The sequence below is a fragment of the Phoca vitulina genome, unplaced genomic scaffold, assembly GCF_004348235.1.
Source record: "Phoca vitulina isolate PV1807 unplaced genomic scaffold, GSC_HSeal_1.0 scaffold12, whole genome shotgun sequence".
Taxonomy (NCBI): domain Eukaryota; kingdom Metazoa; phylum Chordata; class Mammalia; order Carnivora; family Phocidae; genus Phoca; species Phoca vitulina.
The window spans coordinates 43440127-43461085 of NW_022589715.1; the positions used below are offsets into that span (position 1 = coordinate 43440127).

General features: G+C 36.6%; 1 protein-coding gene across 40 annotated transcripts in view; it reads left to right on the forward strand.

Moving 5' to 3' along the window:
* Positions 1-20959, forward strand: part of NRXN1 (neurexin 1) — a 1121375-nt gene that overhangs the window by 735399 nt on the left and 365017 nt on the right. The gene's annotated exons all lie outside the window — the stretch shown is intronic.

Genomic DNA, 20959 nt, shown 5'->3' on the forward strand with positions numbered 1-20959 from the left:
TATCTATCTATCTATCTATCTATCTATCTATCTATCTATCTATCTATCTATCATCTATCTATCTTTCTTTTTCTTTCTTTCTTTCTCTTTCTTTCTTTCTTTCTTTCTTTCTTTCTTTCTTTCTTTCTTTCTTTCTGTGTATTCTTTAGAAGTTACTCTAGTGAGGGTCTTTTGATGGTGACTTCTCTTGTTTTTTAATTCTTTGAAAATGTCTTTATTTTAACCTCATTCTGAAAGATTAATTTACTGGGTATAGCTATTGTGGTAGAATGGCTATCATCACATACTTTGAAAATGTTAACCCCCTTATCCTCTGGCTTCCATTGTAAGTGTTGAGAATCAATTGTAAATCTAATTATCATTTATTTCTGACTACTCTTTCATTCCTTCTGTTTTTAAGATCTTCTTTCTTCTTGTGGGTTTCTATTCTTTTACTACCATGTGTCTCTTTAGGTAAGCATTCTTTTTCTTTTCTCTCTCTCTCTCTCTCTTTTTAACTTTGAACTCACTGGGTTTCCTGACGTAAGGATTTTCATCATCAATTATGTAGAATTATCAGCCTCTCTCCAACTCTCTTTCTCTTCTCCTTCTGGAACACTGACTACATGTATGTTGGATATTTTCATTGCCTATCTCCTCTGTGTCTCTTAACCTACTTTCATAGTTCATCTGTCATTTTTAAATGTATATCAGGAAGGGTTTCACTGAACATTTAGTTCACTGTAGTGCCAGGAAATGGAATCCCATTGTACTATTAAAAAAATGTCCTCATTTTTACTTTTTGTTATTGTTGTCTTTATGGTATTTTCTAATTGATTTTTTGGGGAAAATAGATTAATTGAGGTTTAATGATATTTCAGGAATAAACGTTATTTGGAATTATTCCTATGAACGTGGGACTCCATAGTAACACACTTCAATTTACTTCAGCCTTCCTAATTGATATGTTGGCATTTGTTTTTGTGTTGTATTAAATCTATATCAGAATATGTGTTTGTTACATGTTGATATTATTTACTACCTTATTGTCTTAAGCATATTTGTTCTTACCTATACTTGTGGAATGATAACTTTTAAGATTGGGTTTCATATTTTATCACGTAACATCAAGTGTAAAATTATCTGTGTTTATTCTCTAGATTATGGAAAATGTTACCCAAAAGGAATCCTCACAGATTGCTTAATTCAATTTAATGTGTTAATTTTGGGGCAAATGGCTGTACCAGTTAAATGTGGCAAGATCTCCCCTTGCCTATCTACCACATCCCTATTCACTTTCATTGTTGTTTGATGCTTGAGCTACCCTATTAAATCCTTGAGATTCTCATTTTAAATCTCAATGCATCTTCTTGACTTCCTACATATTCCCAAAGCCCAAGTTTCTAAGTAGGGTTTTTAGTGGAGGGGCAGGAAATAGACATAAGATTCCAGTTGGAATGGAAATGTCTTACTCCTTCCCCAGATTTCTCCTGCATTTTCTCTTCATCCCACATTAGCAAATCCTCTTCCCCAAACATTCTACTAGGTAGGGAAAACTGATTTCACCCTTGACTATGTAGCCCTCCACCTTCTAACTAAAATAAGAAGAGCTCAAGATCATGATGTTCAGGAGATCCTAAAGAAGGGCCCTGTTCTTCCATATTCTGATTATTACCTACTTTTGCTTTCCAAATCATAATGCCAGTTCCTCCAACTCATGCCATTTCTTGTTTTCCACATTGCAATGTCACTATTTTTCCTTGATCTCTGTCTCCTAATCTTCCTGGTTGAACTCTTGAAGTCTTTTAAACTTTGTCCTTTCACACCTACTGTTTATCACTAGGGAGGGAAACTACCACCACTAATCTTCAGAAGAACTCTACTCCTGTACTTCTAAGATTGAACTCTAAAGACAAGTTCCAAAGAAGCATTACCACAGCGATTATTTTCCATAGTACTCTTGCCACTGTCCTTTAATAATGCATCTTTTAATAAACTGGCTTTTGTAGGCTAGCCTAGAAACCTAAGCACTATTTATTTATTTATTTATTTATTTATTTATTTATTTAAAGCGCCTTCTATAACATTAATTCTATGGAAAGATTGATAACAGGGCTTGGTACAACTGGCTTATAATGGACTCTTGGCCTGTAGCCCATTTGTAAGCTGGGCACTGGCTGTTCAGGAGAGAATTTGGATCACTGTGTGGGCTGGGAGGGAAATGCCTTCTGTTAACCAGCAATGCCACAGATTTGAGCATTGCACACTTGTTTTGTGTAATCTTCTGTCTTACTGTGAGCAAAGAGCATGATTGAAGTGCTGCTGATTATGTCTAATGTTTATAGATTCCGTTTTAGTAGAGCAGACTGCTACGTTCTGTCGTTCTATCTTAATTCTAAATGTGATTTCCATTGTCTCCCCTCTTTAGTCACCCAGTGACAGAGCAGTGAAGTAATTTTACCTTGCAGTTCAGTAACTTTTAATTGCCTGTTCAGTTTCACTTGATTCTGAGAAAAATGGAGCTGCTGCCTGTGCAGTTTTCGTTGCCAGAACCTCAATTGTTAAACACTTAAATGCTAAAACAGGAAAAGCGTTCATGTATTCTTTAGAGAGATAAAGCAGAAAGGAGATCCCACTGTGTTGTACTGTGGTCGTTATGGCTTTGCGGTTGGTTGTGTGTGTGCATGCACGTGCATTTTTATGGAATCAGATCATTACCTACAAAATTATACACCAAAGCGATTATCTGTGAGTGGTGGAATTACAATATTGTACATTTTCTTACTTATATTTCTTTTTTCCCCCCAACCATATGTTACTTTATAATCAGAATTTTAAAGTGTTTCCAAAGGTGGGTAAAATCATGGCATTTTAGGGGTGCCTGGGTGGTTTAGTCAGTTAAGCATCTGCCTTCAGCTCTGGTCATGATACCAGGGTCCTGGGATCAGCCCCAGCATAGGGTTCCCTGCTCAGCAGGGAGCCCGCTTCTCCCTCTGCCTCTCCCGGCTGCTTGTACACGCTCTCTCTCTCTCTCTATCTTTCTGTCAAATAAATAAATAAAATCTTTAAAAAAAACTCACGGCATTTTACGTTGGGAAAGGACTTTGAGCTCACCTAGTCCAGCACCTTCATTTTAGATGGGAGAAAAATGAGGCTCAGAGGGATTCAGGAATTGCTTCAAGTCTCCCTAGGCTCAGGCTAGGACCCATGTGAGCATTATTGTAAATGCTGATTTGTTGCCTCTGATTCTTGGCATTAGTTTTTTATGATCCTTGTGGAGAATATGCAGTCCTCAGAACCTTTTATTTCAACTCTCATATAGTTACAGCAAAACTATTCTGTGTTTTCATTTGTACTTCAACACTCCAAAACCACTGTATCTGAACACAATGGCATTTTAAAAAATAGATTTAGAACATCATTGATTTTAATGCCCATATAATCATAAGGTGTGATTTTTTTTTTTTCTCTGACTGAGGGATTAGAACTCTTCTGGCTTTGTGAGTGATGAATAATGAGAAAAAGGAACTTGATTCATTTAGAAGAAGGAACCTGCGTATTGTAGTGCCGGTGAGTTGCTTCTAATTTGAGCTGAGGAGGAAGAGGAAAGGAAGGGTAAAGTATTTTCTAGAAGTTTTTCAGGGTTTGTTTTTTTTTTTCCATTTTTAAAGTGGCAGAACGCTTTCCCTTTTTTTTCCTTCCCCTCCTTACAAACAAAATTATATAGACCCCATATGAGAAATAGATGAAAGTGAATCTTATCTTTTTGAAGCAGGAAAGGTGTCAGCAGAAACTAGCATTTCTTAGCATTCCTTAGTATTCAGGTGAGAGGAAGACTGGCTTCTACCATCAAAGTTTGAGGTCTTTAAATAAAGACTCTACCCTAGCCAGAGTATAGCTATTCTCATACTTTCTTCTTTTGGGTATGAAAAATGCGTTTGTTTTTTTTTTTTTCTCTTCAGAGTACCCAGATACTCAAGAGTACATATGCAAGCAATTGTCTGTAAATTGTTTTTCTCGATAGTTCCATTGATGAAACTACGTATCTACTATCAGATTAAAAAATTCCCCATATACTGTCCTTATATGCTCATGTATGAGACAGTTAGAATAGAGCTTCACATGGCAGCTGCCAAAATCTTTGTGCTCTGATTCTATCTGCAAAGTGGAAGGTGAAGAGGTAAAATTATAAAAGTGTGAGACATTTCTCTTCGGTATCCTCAGCTACCTTATCTGCACTTTTTCTATTCCCTGAAGACATTAAATTCCTAGCAGCCCTGATGTCTTCCACAAAAGGGAGAGTCTGATACCAATCATTTGTATGTTTGTTTAATTGGCCTGGCTACTCCTGGACTAAGATGCTGTTAATGACTTCAACTAAGTAGTGGCATATATCCCTGTGAGCTTTCTATCTGCTTAAGTATACAATTGCTGCTGTGCATTTTGATGCCTGCCTGGATTTCCTCTTCTCACAATTAACCTATCATCACATGCCCAAAGGGACTAAAGTGTGCTAGCCCCCACAGAGCGGTTTATCCAGCAGATGACCTCAGGGTCCACATCTTCTAGGGCAGGAAGACTGCTTGAAAGGGGTATTTGGCCTGGCCTTCCTCCTATTTCTGTGGATCCTGATTGCCAAAAATTTCATGAGCATCCTAAATGTATAAATAAATACTGATCCCAGGAGTACTGGTGGCATTGAGAATCAAGTCATAATGGTATAATTATGAGAGGCTAGGGTAAGAATTGGGAAGTAGGAGTGAGCTTAAGGAAGGGCAGAATATAGTTATTCACCATCGCAGCCTTGATTAATAAAGCTGATGTAATAATTTTTTTTAGTTTTTTTAAAATTTAATTTAATTTTGTTATGTTAATCCCCATACATTACATCATTAGTTTTTGATGTAGTGTTCCATGATTCATTGTTTGTATATAACACCCAGGACTTCATCAAGATAATTTTTGATATACTAGAATTTATACTACATTTTTATAACTCAGGTCAAGCTCACTTTGTCAGAAAAAAAATTCCCTACCCCTTACATCCAATAGAAATCTCACTTTTTCCTTTTTTTTTTTTTTTAAGAGTTTATTTATTTATTAGACAGAGAGAGACACAGCCAGAGAGGGAACACAGTGGGGGAGTGGGAGAGGGAGAAGCAGGCCTCCCGCCGAGCAGGGAGCCCGATGCGGGGCTCGATCCCAGCACCTGGGATCATGACCTGAGCCAAAGGCAGACACTTAACGACTGAGCCACCCAGGCGTCCCAATCTCAGTTTTTCCTAAACTTATTTTTTGTAACATTCATTTACCCTTATATAATGTTACCTTAGACTTTTATTTATCTCTTAATGTATATGACCAGTGTCCTCTGCTATCAGTGTTTTAATATTTTCTGCCTGTGGCAGTGTCATAGTTCACATTGCTGTAGTAAAAATTTCATAGACTGGGTGGCTTAAACAACAAAAATTTATTTCTCACAGCTCTGGAGGCTGGAAAGTCCAAGATCAAGGTACCAGTAAATGCGGTGTCTGGTAAGAACCCTCTTCTTGGTTAGAGACTGGCAACCTTTCATTGTGTCCTCACACGATGGAAAGAGGGCAAGAGGGCTTTCCAGGGTTCCTTTTATATAGGCACTAATTCCATCCATGAGGTCCCCACCCTCATGACCTAATTACTTCCCAAAGGCCCCACCTAATACCATTATGGGGTTAGGATTTTTAACATAGGAATTTGGCGGGGAGGAAGAGGACACAAATACCCAGTCCATTGCAGTCAGTGATTCTCAAGGGAGCCCTGGTGTGCTCTAACAAATTACCCAAGTAGTGCTTGTGCACGCCAAAGTCTGAGAATCACTGCCTCTGTCAAAACTGAAAATCCTTTAACCCAGGGTGGTTTATTTTTGTCATTGTTTTGTTTATTTGGTTTTAGTTGATGGTGAACAAGGTTGCTGCAATTGCTATAGATTTATTTTAGCTCATCCTCAGGATAAATCTGATATAGTCATTTTCTAGTGACTGGATGAGAGGAAGTGACAGGAATCAGGAGGGCAGGGTTATGAATTATCTTCTGAGAAAATTCAGAAGAGATCTCTAAAACACACCTAAAACACACCTCAGTTTTAACATATGTACAGGTCGGAAACCAGTGGTGGGAAATGTGGTTACACACTCAATAAAGTAACCTGAACTGTCAGAGGGAAAAACAAAATGCATTGAAAATGTAAGATCACTCTCAAAAGCACTATCAAAAATAGTTAGATTGAGAATTTAGATCACAGCTCTGTGACCTTGTAAAAAAAAATGCAAAATTTTCCAAGACCAAAAACAAAGAACAGTCATCTTATAGACCTACCACTCTCTTGCCCACATCAGCTGTGTCTACACCATCTTTTCCTTCCCCCCCCACCCCAATACTATGACTGCACCCTGCATAATTTGTTCAGCTTCTAATAACACAACCCTTTCTTCAAGGTAAAAAATCAAAATCCTGAATCTGAATATCCACATTCCTCTGTGAACTACGAATGAGGGAGAAATCTCAGAATTTGGTTGGACTGACAAGGGGTAAATTTACTAGCAGTATTGCCCAAGAGAAAAATTGTCAAGGAAATGAAATTGCGTTAATGAATGAATTGGGTTGGGGTGCCTGGCTGGCTCGGTCAGTAGAGCTTGTGACTCTTGATGTCAAGGTCGTGAGTTCAAGCCACACATTGGATGTGGAGCCTTCTTAAAAAAGATGCTTAAAGAAAATGAATGAATTGGGTCAAACTCAGATAGTAGTGAACTTATGTAGTGATTAATACTACTAATAAAGAATTATTGCATTAGCATCTATTAATTAAGGCCAGGATGATGACTAACTATATCCTGTTCTTTTTTCCTTCTTTTCTGCTCACTACTGTTCTTCAATTACCACACTAGTCTCTCAAAATTAACCAAATATTACTTGATTCCTTAATACAATTCCCCTGCTCCAAGTGCCAAGGTATTTATTATTATTTATATTTGTGTTTATATATTTAGGATGCTTCTGAGGGTTTTTGTTTTTTGTTTTGTTTTTGTTTTTTTCCACAAATGTAGGTGGAAGACCAAGCTAAATATTCCAAGCAGATTCCCTGCCCTGGAATTCAAATAATAGTGAAAGAAGTTTTAATTTTCTAAAGAAGGCAGGCATCTTCCACATTTTGTATAATTATTTATCATTTATTGTAATTCAGGACAGAAAGAGCAGTGGTTGCACAGTATTTAAAGACCATCATGACATAATAGTAAAGATAACTATTGAGTTCCCTTGAGTTGATGGTTTCCACAGGACAGCGTGAGCTGTTCTATGAAAAGTACACCCACAAATTAATTGATAACAACCCCATGTGAGTCATATTAATCACTAAAAGGTGTTATGTATCAGTGTGTTTACAGACAATAATTTTGGTTACTACTTCATTTTATGTATTTTTTTCTATTTGATTTTTTTATTACGTGAAATATAACCAAACATACAGAAAAGTGAACTGAACATAAATGCGTGGCTAAGTGAATCATCACAAAATAAACAGTTGTGTAAACACTACACATGTGGTCAAGCCAATACCCCAGAACCTGCCATCAGGCCCCCGACCAATCATTTCCTAGCTCCTTATCCCCAAAGGTAACTGCTCGTTTCACTTCACTCCTGAGAGTTTAATTTTTCGTATATTTACAATTTATATAAATGAATCATACAGCACGTAGTTTGTTTTTCCTCGTTCGTGCAGTTTGGTGTTTGTGAGATTCATACATATTCTTGTATATAACTGTAGTTCATTTTTTTAAAATTACTGTGTAGCATTTTGATTTCTAAATATGCTAAAATATATTTATCTAATTTCTTATTGATGGACATTTTATTTTCTCTATTTTGAGGCTACTGTAAATATGACTGGAACATTCTTGTCCATTTTACTTTATGCGTATTTGCACGCATTTCTATTTGGTATAAGACAGGAGTTAAGTGGGGGAATGCTGGGCCGTAGAGTATATATTTCTGCAATGTTAGTGGGTAATGTCAATCTGTTTCCCGCAGTGGCTTTACAAATTTACATTTCCCATAATATCTTGTCTACACTTGGCATTGTCAGTCTTTTCAATGTGAGTCTGGTGGTTGTTTGTAGATTTTCTGCATTTCCTTTTGATTATTGGGGTGTGACTCTCCTTTTCTAAAAGAGTTGCCATTTGTATCTTGTGGCACAGATATAAACACACTTCTTCACTGCTTCGGGGTATGGGAATATATAACATTGGAGATATATGTTTTTATATTTCAAAACATAGAGGCAAATGTTCCTTTGGCAACTACTCTTTATTTCGATAAATTGAAGAAACTGTGCAATCCATATCATGTAAGCATTTGGATATTTTTGCATTCCAAATTTCTAATTGTAATTCGTTTGACACTTCTTTTTATAATGAAAAAATATTTTTGAAAGTTCAAAAGTAAATTTTGTGCCCTGAGAAAAATTTTCCCTTTATTTATTTATTCATTCATTTTTTTTTTTTTTTTAGCCATCACGTCTTTTTTCTCTTAAATTTCTACTTCTTCATAAGCAGCACTGTGAATAATATCATGAATTCTGGCTACCTCCTGTGTGGTTTTGAGGGGAGGGAGTACCTGGTTGGCTGGCATGATCCATCCAGACTAAGACTGTCAGTGCAGGGCTTCTTCATTCTTGCTCTCGAAGGGGGTTTAAGAGCCTTTCAGACACCAAAAATTACATACCATACATAGATATTACCTGCAACAGTGCATATCTCTAACTATTCAGATTCACATTCTTAGTTTGTAAACAGAAACTCTCCAAAATTCCCTTTTGGTAAATCAATATCTGGAAGCATTTGATCTTCTTTGATGCCCATTTTTGTTTTTGCTTTGTTTTGTTTTGTTCTGTTTTTTGAGATAATTTGTTAAATTGAGTGTTGTAGTACACTCCATTGTGATTTGATTAAGTGATCTTTGCAACTAGTTTTGTTTTAAAGAATAGCTGAAATAACCCTTGATAATCATGATCCTTTTGTAAGCATGTGTTTGTTATATTATGTCCTGTTTACTAGAAGAGTAAATGGCATTACTCTTCTTAGCTTATTTCTCCCATAAAATAGAAAATAATTTTTACATTTATTTTTGGTGTACAGACTTATCTAAAGGTCTTAATAGTTATACAACCCTTGTCATTATCTAGGAAAACATGGAATTTGTGTTGTACAAATTAGAGGATACTGCATTTGGTTTCTTCAACGTTTTTAACATGAAAAATGTTAAGAAACAAAGTAATGTAAAAAATATTACCCATCATCCCTCCAAAATATAATTATAAATACCACCTTATAAAATAAGATGTAATGATTCTTCTCTATGTTCTGTTAGTATCTTCTTTTTTTGCTTTATTATTTATTTATTTTTCAGATTTTTTTCCTTTTCTTTTCTTTTCTTTTCTTTTCTTTTCTTTTCTTTTCTTTTTTTTTGCTTTTTGATGCGGTGATCCACGATCCATTGTTTTCGTATAACACCCAGTGCTCCATGCAGTACGTGCCCTCCTTAATACCCATCACCGGGCTAACCAATCCCCCCTCCCCCCTCCCCTCTAAAACCCTGTTTGTTTCTCAGAGTCCATAGTCTCTCATGGTTCACTGTTAGTATCTTCTTTGCAAATTCTCCTTCTCCTCTCTCTTACTTTATATCAATTACATAAACACATAGTTATGCATAAATATACACATATAAATATATATGTTAAAAAACGGCACCATGATATCCATATGTAATTTATAGGTTAAGTTTGGTTAAGTTCTCTAATAATTCCCAAAGTATTACACCAGTTAATATTTGTTACAGATTTAATTTTTGATGTAATGACAAGTAATATTCAAATTGATAGATCATTCTGTAAGGAGAGTCATTTGAGGACAAAATATGCTGTATTCTTGTACATTTGCCTGAGGAGGACTCTATTTCAGCAGCCTGGAATCCAAATAGAAACAAAATACCGTTTCAGAGAATACAGGATGCAGTGCTCAAATTGAGCAGCCTTGGGCACAAAGGATCATTGCTTCTTTCAAAGCCTCATTCTGAATGAAATATATTGAGTGGCAGTTGTTTTTTTTTTTTCTCCCTTTACAGTGTTGCAATTTTAGTTTTCTATGAATATGAGCTGGGAGTTGGAGGGCACAGAAATGTGTGCTCCCCATTGTAAGGGAAACCATTCTAAACAGCCAGTTACGTTATCCAAGAAACAAAAAGAAGGGAGCAATAAACAGTCTTGGTCCAAATAATCCACAAGCTGACTTGTGGGCTTGAACTGTAGCCTTGACCTATCCCAGCACTAATAGTAGTAGGACACTCTTCTTCCTCTTGCACTGCATTTCCTCTCTGCTCCTAAGACCCTAGGATGGGGCTTGAAGCATCAAAACTGTATTGTAGCTGTATGTAGCATTGAGTAAATACTTATGGGCTGACCTTGAAATCTAATACGGCATTTTGATTAAATAATAAATATTTCTCAAATAATTATTCTGCTTAAAGCTGAGAGCATTAGGCAGTTTTCTGCACACAAGGAGTTTTCATAGTACTTAACAGAGATATGGTGATTTTGAAAATAACTATAATAGTTGGTAAGAAAAATATCATGAACGAGGCTTGATGAGCCATGACTTGGATGGCATGGAAGGTGGATAGCACATTATCCATCATTCACCACCTGGGTCAGAATACCACAAGCAGTTGCAGAAAATCAACCATTTAGTTGCTAGTTTGAGTTAGCTAGTCTGTGGGTAAAAAAAGGAAAAAAATAATCCTCACCAATGACATTGGCTGATTTGTTTGCCCTCAGACTTTTAATAAGGACACCTTGTTAAAATGCAGGATTTTTTTTTTTTTTTTCTGTAGATCTGGAGTGGAGCCTGAGATTCTGCATTTCTCCAAGCTCCCAGTTGGTATTCATGCCAGCAGTCCTGGGACCACACTTTGAATAGCAAGAAACTAGATCTTGCTATTCACACAACAACAAACCACAAAACAACACCCCTCCCCAAGTAACAAAGTAACTAACAACAAAAAAACCCTCTTAACTTACTTGATCAAAGTTAAAAGAGGTTGAGTCCTAATCCTGTATAAGTAAATCAATTTGCTGGTTCATTTTATTTGGTTTATATTTTCTTTCAAGGTTTTAATACTTGAAGGCAACTGAGAAAGGCTTAATTTCATGTTTTTTTAAAGTGGGATATCAAAAGAGAAGGTAAACATTCATACCCAGAGCTCTATCTAAGACTGGAGGTTAAGGGTTAAATCTTAAGCTATTTTTGGAACATTCAGTAGTAATAATCTAATGACAGACCGGAATGTCTTCTTCAGTTTGAAACAGAAGGCTTCAGTGAGAGTGAAAAATATATTTCTCTATCAAATTTAATAGCATGATGACTAGATATGGAATTTTCATTTATTTCCTGATACATCAGAGAACATGTTATGCATAGTTTATAAGGATAAGAAAAATGTGTCATTATCATTATAGTTAAATCTGATAAATATTTATAAATAAAACTAAGGGAGATTATTTTTCTCTCTCCCACCTTCCATGTTTCTACTTCCATTAGTTGCTTCTGCCTAAAACACAGGGTCATGGACATGGAACTACAGGATATGAGAGCGGTTTATTTAGTAAATCTCTCCTTTATCCCAGACTGCACTAAATAAAAGATGATTTGTCCTTGCTCTGTGAAGAGAACATATCAAAAGGAACTGCAGCCAAGAGGTGATGGTATGTAGGAGCCGATATTTGGTAAAGCAGTATTATTTTCATGAGGATGAAGTTCTGTGCTTCAAACTGACTTTCAAAAAACAGCCCATTTTAATATGAAGCTTTCTTCTGTGTAACAATAGCAATAATAATTGTAATAACTGCAACATTTCATTGAACACTTACTACCTTGTTGCTACTCTGCTCAGTGTGTTACATATGTTACTTAATTCAAGCCTTGTGATACCTCTGAGCTTACATGTCATTTCATTTAAGCCACACAATAACTCTTAGCTGAATGCTAACATTTTCTCCACTTTATAGATGAGGAAACTGAGAGGTTAAATAACTTGTCCTAGCACATAGCTAGCTGATGAGGATTTAAGCTTATTGATCCTTTATCCTGTTCAACCAAGAAATAAAATGCACTCACAGATCTCAGTCCTGAATCTATTCATAACTGTAACCAATACATCTTGAAAGTTAGGAACTTTGCATGTGTAGGGGCCAAAGACAGCTCAGAAGTGTACACACAGGCTTCAGAGTCCTAATCTTTTTTATTTTTTCTTTTCCCCCCTTGGAGAAGCTATGGACAAGGTTATATTCTACAGGGCAAACCCATCCAAATCCTAATGACAGAGGGAGCAAACTTAAAGGGACTGTAGTGTAGAGTAAATGTTAGCTTAAATGAAAGCCCTTTTAAGAACATGCATCTCATGCCAAATTATCATTCAGCAAGCATGAGTATTTACTAAGTTCCTGCTATATGCCTAGTATTGTGCTAAAACTCACAAAATGCTGGATTGCAAAGGCAAGTGCTTTTGGACTTTTCTCTCTATTAGTGCATATATATCATCCAGAACTGACAACATGACAAGCTTTATTTACTTTAGATGCATCCCTCAGGCCCTGAGCCTTAAAAACAGATCCATTCCAAGAACCAGACACATCATGAGGTCCATTTTACCCATGAGTCTATTTGCAGGAACTTGTTTGGAAGGGGAAAGATTGGGTAGTTTTTAAGTTAGTCTCCCTAAGATCTCAGGACAGCACTGTAGTGTGATCTTGGAAGGGACTTTGGAGGAAGGACTAATTTGAACAAGTGCAATTAATACTTGTTTCCACAGAGGCAGCTGGCAGGGCTCCAATGGTGGCATCAAAGGGAACAAGAAAATTAGTCTAGACAATGCAGGCTGTGAGCGTGTCGCTTCTCCACATTTCCTGGGTAACAGTTTGACCTAATTTTGTGTATAACTAAAAGAGTGTCCACCATGGGGGTCTGCCGGAGGAACTGGGCCAGAATTTCGTATATGTGAAGATGAATTTGTCACAGTTGGGGATTTACCACATAAAAGATGAAAGATTTTTGTTCCCCTCATAAATTGCATTGGGATTACAGATTCTCAAACAGCTTCTGGACACATTGAAGGGACCTAAGAGATACAAACTCTCATATTACAGATGAAGCGGACCAGGACCCTCACAACTGGTGGCAGAGGCAATGCTGGAAGTCGAAACTCCTGATTTCCCACCAGTTTAGAATTGAAACCATGTGGCCCAATAAAAAGCTGCATATATAGTACCATTTCAAAGACATCGATGTTTGAGGATTTTCCAATTTGGACTTGTAAGAATATCTTGTTTTACACGTGTTCTAAATTGAGTTCTAAGTAATAACCAAGGTTAGTGTAACCAAATTATAGTCAACCTTCTTTATTTTTTTAAAAGATCTTATTTATTTATTTGTCAGAGAGAGAGAGAGAGCACAAGCAAGGGGAGCAGCAGGCAGAGGGAGAAGCAGGCTCTGCACTGAGCAAGGACTCCATCCCAGGACCCTGGGATCATGACCTGAGCCAAAGGTTGATGCTTAACCTACTGAGCCACTCAGATATCCCCTCAACCTTCTTAAAAAAAAAAACAAAAACAAAACCAAAAAAAACCATCAAATAATAAATATGTAGATGGGAGAGGACCTTGGATCAAGTGTCCAACTCTAGGCAATTAAAGTATTGAGGAAATAATTCTTTTCATTCAATGATTTTCTTTAAAGAGAGATCCCTTGATATTAAGTCCTAAACTTATTGCTAATATTTAGAGCACCTCTTATGTGTTCAACCCTTCATTAAGTGCTTTACAAATATATCTTATGTAATCCTTACCAAAGCCTTAAGAGATTAGCAAACTATCTCCATTTCACAGGTGAGGATTATGAAGCTGGAAGAAATTAAATAACTTGCCCAAGGCCACACTGGTGGCCGACTTCCTGTCTTCTCTGTTCTTCAGCGCCTTGTGTACTGCCTCTTACTAAATACGAATGCCAACTTAGATACATTGTGCACAAAACTCCATGAATGACACAGTTTCGTTTGAGATAGTTTCTGAAGCAAAGTTACATCACTGATTACCTGGAACTTATCATGCCCCCTTTATTTTTATTTTATTCTTTTATATTATTATTATTTTTTAATGTTCATGCAGGAGGGGCGCTTAGGTGGCTCAGTTGTTAAGCATCTGCCTTTGGCTCAGGTCATGGTCCCAGGGTCCTGGGATCGAGCCCCGCATAGGGCTCTCTGCTTGGCGGGTAGCCTGCTTCTCCTCCCACTCCCCCTGCTTGTGTTCCCTCTCTCGCTGTGTCTCTCTCTGTCAAATAAATAAATAAAATCTTAAAAAAAAAAAATGTTCATGCAGGATTTCTAGAAACACGTGTATAAATCCAGAGAAAGAAGAAGGGGAAGCTTTGAGAGTCATTCGTGATTTCAGTGGATCATGGTTTAAATAAACTCATCATGAAAGCACTTGAGAGTAAACAGGAGTAATGAAAATAGTCATTTGGTGGTCTTTTTACATAGACACGGTTTCAGTATGTTGGGCCTGATCACCAATTATAATGAAAAATGAAATTGTTTAAAAATTGTCTAAACTTGGTTTGAGGCAAGGTCTTGGACTGTTATGAATATTCAGAATGAGCAATTAAATCTGTTGCCATTTCATTTGCAACCTTTCTATGTTCTACTCAGATGACCAGGAGTAATGCCATTTAGGGCCTGTTGTTAAATAGACTCTCCCCACTTAGTGACTAATTAAATTGCCTTTCAGGCTTTAGAGATGTTCACAATTAGAGAACTCCCCCAGTCAAAAAGTTAATCTTCTTCTTGATCTTTGCCTAATCTGACATATCCTTAAGCTTTCAAAACATGTAAGGATGATAAAAGCAGAAACCAAATAAAAGGAAGAAAGTAAATTCAAACATTAGACAGTACCTCGACTGTCTTCATGTGCATGTTGTCTAATACATGGTATCAGTATTATGTGTTATTCGAGAAGAGATAGACCTAGTTGTTAAAAAGACACACCATACACACATAACGTATATACACATGTAACAACGAAAAGCCACTGCGGGAGCGCCTAGGTGGCTCAGTTGGTTAAGGGTCTGCCTTTGGCTCAGGTTATGATCTCACGGTCTTGGGACCCAGTTCCACATCTGGCTCCCTGCTCAGCGGGGAGTCTGCTTCTCCCCCTCCCTCTGCTCCTTCCCCCACCCGTGCCCTCTCTGTCTCAATCAAATAAATAAATAAAATCTTTAAAAAAAAGAAAGAAAGAAAGAAAAGCCACTGCAGTCCTTAATCCCTTCTTCAGTTTTTTTCTGGGTCTAAGCCAATGTTTCTGCATTTTGATTACACCAAAAAATGTCAGTATTAAAAGTTGGAAACCAAGTCTGTTTCCATTTTAACCGAAATGTAGGAGGGGACACAAAGAGTGCATCAGTTTTGAATTTGAGCTAATGTAATCAGTGACTTGATTTGTATTAAAAAAAAATGTAAATGTTGCTTTGAAATCTGACTTGGCCTTTGAAAGGGAAAAGTACTTACTGAGAAATCTGCATTGACAGAACAAATCCTACTTACAAAGTAGAAACCAATGTTGTTGGCTTGAGTAGATCTCAAGTCAGCTGTGAAATTCATAATCTTTTATCCATAAAATAGCTTCTCCTCTGAATGACAAAATTATTTTTGAGCTGGTGTTTGCCAAGTCTAAAGACAAAAGGCTCAGTGTGCACACCTGAGCACAGCTTTGGGCTGGCTTTTAAAGAGACAGTTGCTTTCTCAGCGGTCACAGGTGCTACTGTTATGAATTAACCAGTGTGAATATTCCTTTAATAAGGTAGACGTCATCTATTTTATTAGTAAAAGTCCAATACCATAATGACTTAAGGAGCAGACAATGAATTCAGTGATGTTTGGCTCTTATTTTATACCAAGTAATTTTTGTAGGGTGTCCCACTTTCAGTACTTTAAAGTCCCAATAGATTAGTTATTCAGGGATTAATTTAATTATCTTGTAAAACAGAAGACTGGAGGCTTCTTCTTGTTTTAATATCAGTTTGATTTTTAAAGTACCAGTGATTCTTGAATAATCACCAAGTGTTAGGTGGCCAGTGCTTTTCTCTTGTCTCATTTTAAAGAACACAACCATGAGGCTACAGGTAGGGGCCAATTCATCCAAGAACAATCAAGGTAGGGTCAATCTGACCATGGAAGAAGGAAAGGGTTATTTCTAAAAGCCCATTCTTGCAAAAAGGGACAGGAAATTGGGTAGATAGTTTCTCTTTACAGCTCCTAAGGGCAGGAACATTGGGGATTCCAATCTGGAGGAGACTCTTTGTCATGTGTTTCCTGCAACAAAGCAGTTTGGATTTTGCAAAGCATGCACTTTGGTAATAATATTGAGAAACAAGCCACAAATAGACTTTTTCATAAATTTGTGGCCCATGCTTATTAGCATATCCATTTGTCATTTGATATGAACTAATCTGGTAGCAAAGGAGATTTTTGGGCATTGGTTATTAAATATTAATTTTTAACAATTTAAGATTTAAAACATTGTGAATCTATTGACCTGAGATTGTGACTTGAATCCTGAATTTAACAAATAATTTTTTTCTTATCTCTGGCATGTGTTTATTGTATTGTTTACTTTTAAATCTAGCTATTGGATCATCACTGGAATTGCATAACAGATTAAAAATAAGATTACAAAATTCAATTGCTCTGTGATTTTTAGGGCCCTGGATATTTAATAAACATGTTTACATTGGGTTTTTAAAGATTTGTTAATCAAATCTTCGTTAAAGTGTACAGAAAAAATATTATTTAAATAGAAGTTGGTAGCTCTGTTAACTTATTTCATTTTTTAGAAGGACTCAATCCCTCTTGGTCTCCAAAATCATATTTTAAACAGTCTTGTTTTGTCTAGTGAGGATATGGATACAGTTTAATTTTACTTAGTTAAACTCTAAATACAATTGGGTCAACAAGTACTTACGTATTAATGGAGGATGATATGTATTTAGTGTTCATTGAACGCTGATAAGTACTTCACATTTCATAAAGGTATTTTAGAACCCATTCTTTAGAATATAACACCTTGATAATAAAGGGAGGGGAAATTTGGAGAGATACAAAAAAAATAGACTTTAATTAATAAGATCTGCTTCTGTAGCTCTGTAAAATTGCTTTCCTGTGGAGTTCAAGTACAAAGGAAGGGTATTTTTGTTTATATCTTACCCAACTGCAAAGAGGGAAGAAGTCTCTGAACATCAGTGCTGAAAATGGCTTTAGTTGGCTCCTGGGGACTTGTGGACTCACTGAATACAGACAGAGTATATACTATATCTATCTACAGTTCACTGCTACTACCACCTGTGCTTTCCTTGATGTTTGGAATGTTCTCAGCTTCTACTTAATCAAAGCTAGCTCATATCTCCAGAGAGCCTAGAAAATTTTCAACGCTTTCAGCCTTTTTAGCTTATTTAATAGACCACATTGTCCTTGATCCCTATTGTATTCTATCAAAAATTCACTTAATGTATGGAGTTCTGGGTACATTTTGGGTTTGTCTCTTTAGGGTTTGGTTGACAATTTATTTCAGTGTGCCAGGTCAGGAGAAGCATTCTGTCCAGAATAGATAACAGGAGAACGCATTTTTCAGTTTTCATAATCATGATAAAGGTAACCAGCCTTCTCAATATGTCATATCATTTCTGCTGCATCTTAATAGATCTATGGCTGCAATCTTGTGTGTCAGGACTTTCAGCTAATTGGGATAAGTTATGTATGTTTACATGACTGTTACGATGTATAAAATGGTATTTTCTCTGTAGCAATGTAGACAAACACTTCTTATATTAAATCTTTAATTTGTTTGCAACGCAAGACTGCTAAGGAGGACAGAAGGGAGGTCAGAAGCTTCCAATTAATATTTATGCTGGATATGCTTAATTAATATATTTCGTAAGACAATAAGGGTTGAAATGTAAATAGAATTATTTTTTACCTGAAATATATAAAAAAGAATCTAGAGGTGAGTAGATCTCTGGTTTTTGAGATCAACAATAATAGTCAAGGTAAGGTGTCTTCCAATAAATTTTGGCTTAGTCACAAAAATGCCAATTTTTATGGCATAGGCCACTTACTGAAAGCTTTCATTACTTATACTAAAATGTACCTGAGAGGTTTACAAATAGTTATACGAAAGTGTTTAGGGCTGGAGAACTTGTGGAAGTCCATAGATACGATAGACAATCATGATTAATGCATGATAATGACTTAAGTTGGATATAAAGAAGAGAAAGCTGAAGAAGAGAAATGTGCCCACTCAGAAATGTAATTAATAAAACTTTCATGAATTTCAATTCCTTTGTCAATTCAATACCAGCCAAACTCTCTTGGTATTGAGAAAACTAATGGGCATAGTTTTGCCAGAAATTCATCATTCTAAGTAACAGTCTTCCTTCCAAAAATTTTACACTTTAATGTATGTATGCAATTCATGGATGGCTTTGTGAAAATTGAAGTGTGGAGTGAACATAAAGACTGCTGATGAATGTTGCAGATGGGTCTGAGCAAACGGCATGCTCTGGGGTGATATTGCTTAGAGGGAAAAATGTGGATTGATTATTACTCTTGCCCTTACTCCAATGAGATCCGAAGAAGAACAGTTTATGGTAAGGTACTTCTAGATTTTTTGACCTACAGGTGTTCCAGACGAGCTGAGTCCAGAAGCTTTCCTTTGGATTCTAGATCAGTAAAACTTCTAACTGTTAAGAAATGAATATGTATTGTATGTATGTATGGATGGATGGATAGATCTGATCTGGCAGACTGTAGCAAATAAGCAAATACAGATTTATTTCTCAAATTGGCAACAAATATTCTGAACTGTTATTTCTTCCTGCTCCCTTTAAAATGCAATTAAAAATGCAAAGTAGGGATACTTCTAAACATCTTAAGGACTGTAAACCTCAATAAAAGTGTGTTCTTCAAGCTGGCATAAAGGGAGACATATTCAGCCATTTGCTGGTGCTCATGTGTAGAAACAAAGTATTCCTTTAATTTGGGAGAATGTTTATTAAAACATACCACATTTATATAAAGCTTAAAGTTGATATTAGTCCAACTTCTGGGTTTACAAATCAATACTGTAGTGCATTTTCCAAATTGGAAAATGAAGGATAGAATTCACCTTAATAGAATGGGTCTTAGTAATTGTCAACCAAGACATTCTTGACTTCTGGCATGGTAGATTTTATTATCTATAACTGTCAATAAAGATGAGTGACAAGGGCGCCTGAGTGGCTCAGATGGTTAAGCGTCTGCCTTCGGCTCAGGTTATGGATCCCAGGGCCCTGGGATCAAGTCCCGCATCGGGCTTCCTGCTAGGCGGGGAGCCTGCTTCTTCCTCTGCCTCTGCCTCTCTCTCTCTCTGACTCTCATGAATAAATAAATAAAACATTTAAAAAAAGAAAGATGAGTGACAAAATTGTGCCTTGAATCTACAAATAATCATTTGTTCCCCTTATGTATTAATTGGTTAAATTGTTCTTTGTTTCAAGAATACAGAAAGCCCTATGGCTCTTAGTTCATTTCTGAAACTTTAATTAAAGTTATCAAAAGCAAAGTGGCTATTCATTATTGAAACCTTGAAAACCTGAATCTCTGCAAAAAGAATCTTTATGGATTCATTCCTTGATACGTGGGAATAGAAGGGGAAAAAAAAATCTCAAAGAGATGGGCTCTGTTCTCTGTCACATAAATTCCAGATAGCATTTTGGAAGGAAAAGAAAAAAAATCTCATTATAGTTGTTAGTATTCCCTTTTCTCTGTTCCACTGAAAACATAGATTTCTGAGACTTGTCATACTCAAAAGTCCTATTGTATTAATGGAAAAAAAAAAACACAAAAGAGATCTTTGGTAAGATCTTGTACTTGAAGGAGTTTGGATTTTGAATTCCTTAGAGGATGGATGTCTCCTTCATGTTTATAAGTCTTCCACTGTCACCAATCACTTTGTCCCTGGCACTTGATAGGCATGGTGCTAACAGAATTCAAAACAAACAGGTGGTGTACATACCTCCCCTTGATTCTTTAAGCTATGCATCTGTGTCCTTTTTCACTTCTCTAGTTCTCCTGTACTGCTGGATCAGGTCTTTACTTAGCAATAGCTGATACACCAGGGTAATTCCACAGTTGCTACAGCCTGGCTATGTAAAAGGCTGCAGGGTGCAGAGTGTCCTGTAGGACACTGCTGCGTATAGAATAATCATTTTCCTCCTGTAGAGGAAGAAAATCAGCAAATGCCTTAACCAAGCCACCCATGTTGAGATTTCTAAATACAGTTAAACAGTGCTAAGCAAATGGATTACCTCTTAATTAATTAAACAGATATTTAATATTTGGTAAATGTATAGCATTATGCTAAACCATGGGACCAAGCATATGCACTCTAAAACCAAACTGCCTGGATTTAGACCCTGGATCTACCACTTACTTGACCTTTCTGTGCTTGAATTCTACATCTGTAACTACCTTTAATAATAGGTTGCCTTTTCCAGATTATTATATTATTTAATGAGTTAGTATATTAAAAGCACCCGGAAAACTGTCTGTCACATGGTAAGTGCTACAGTGTGCTTACTATTATTGTATAGGTTCTGTTGCAGGTGAAAGATTAAACAGAATAAAAGTTTATTTGCCTCTCATTTAAGAGTTTGAGGGGCGCCTGGGTGGCTCAGTCGTTAAGCGTCTGCCGTCGGCTCAGGGCATGGTCCCAGGGTCCTGGGATCGAGCCCTGCATTGGGCTCCCTGTTCCGTGGGAAGCCAGCTTCTCCCTCTCCTACTCCCCCTGCTTGTGTTCCCTCTCTCGCTGTGT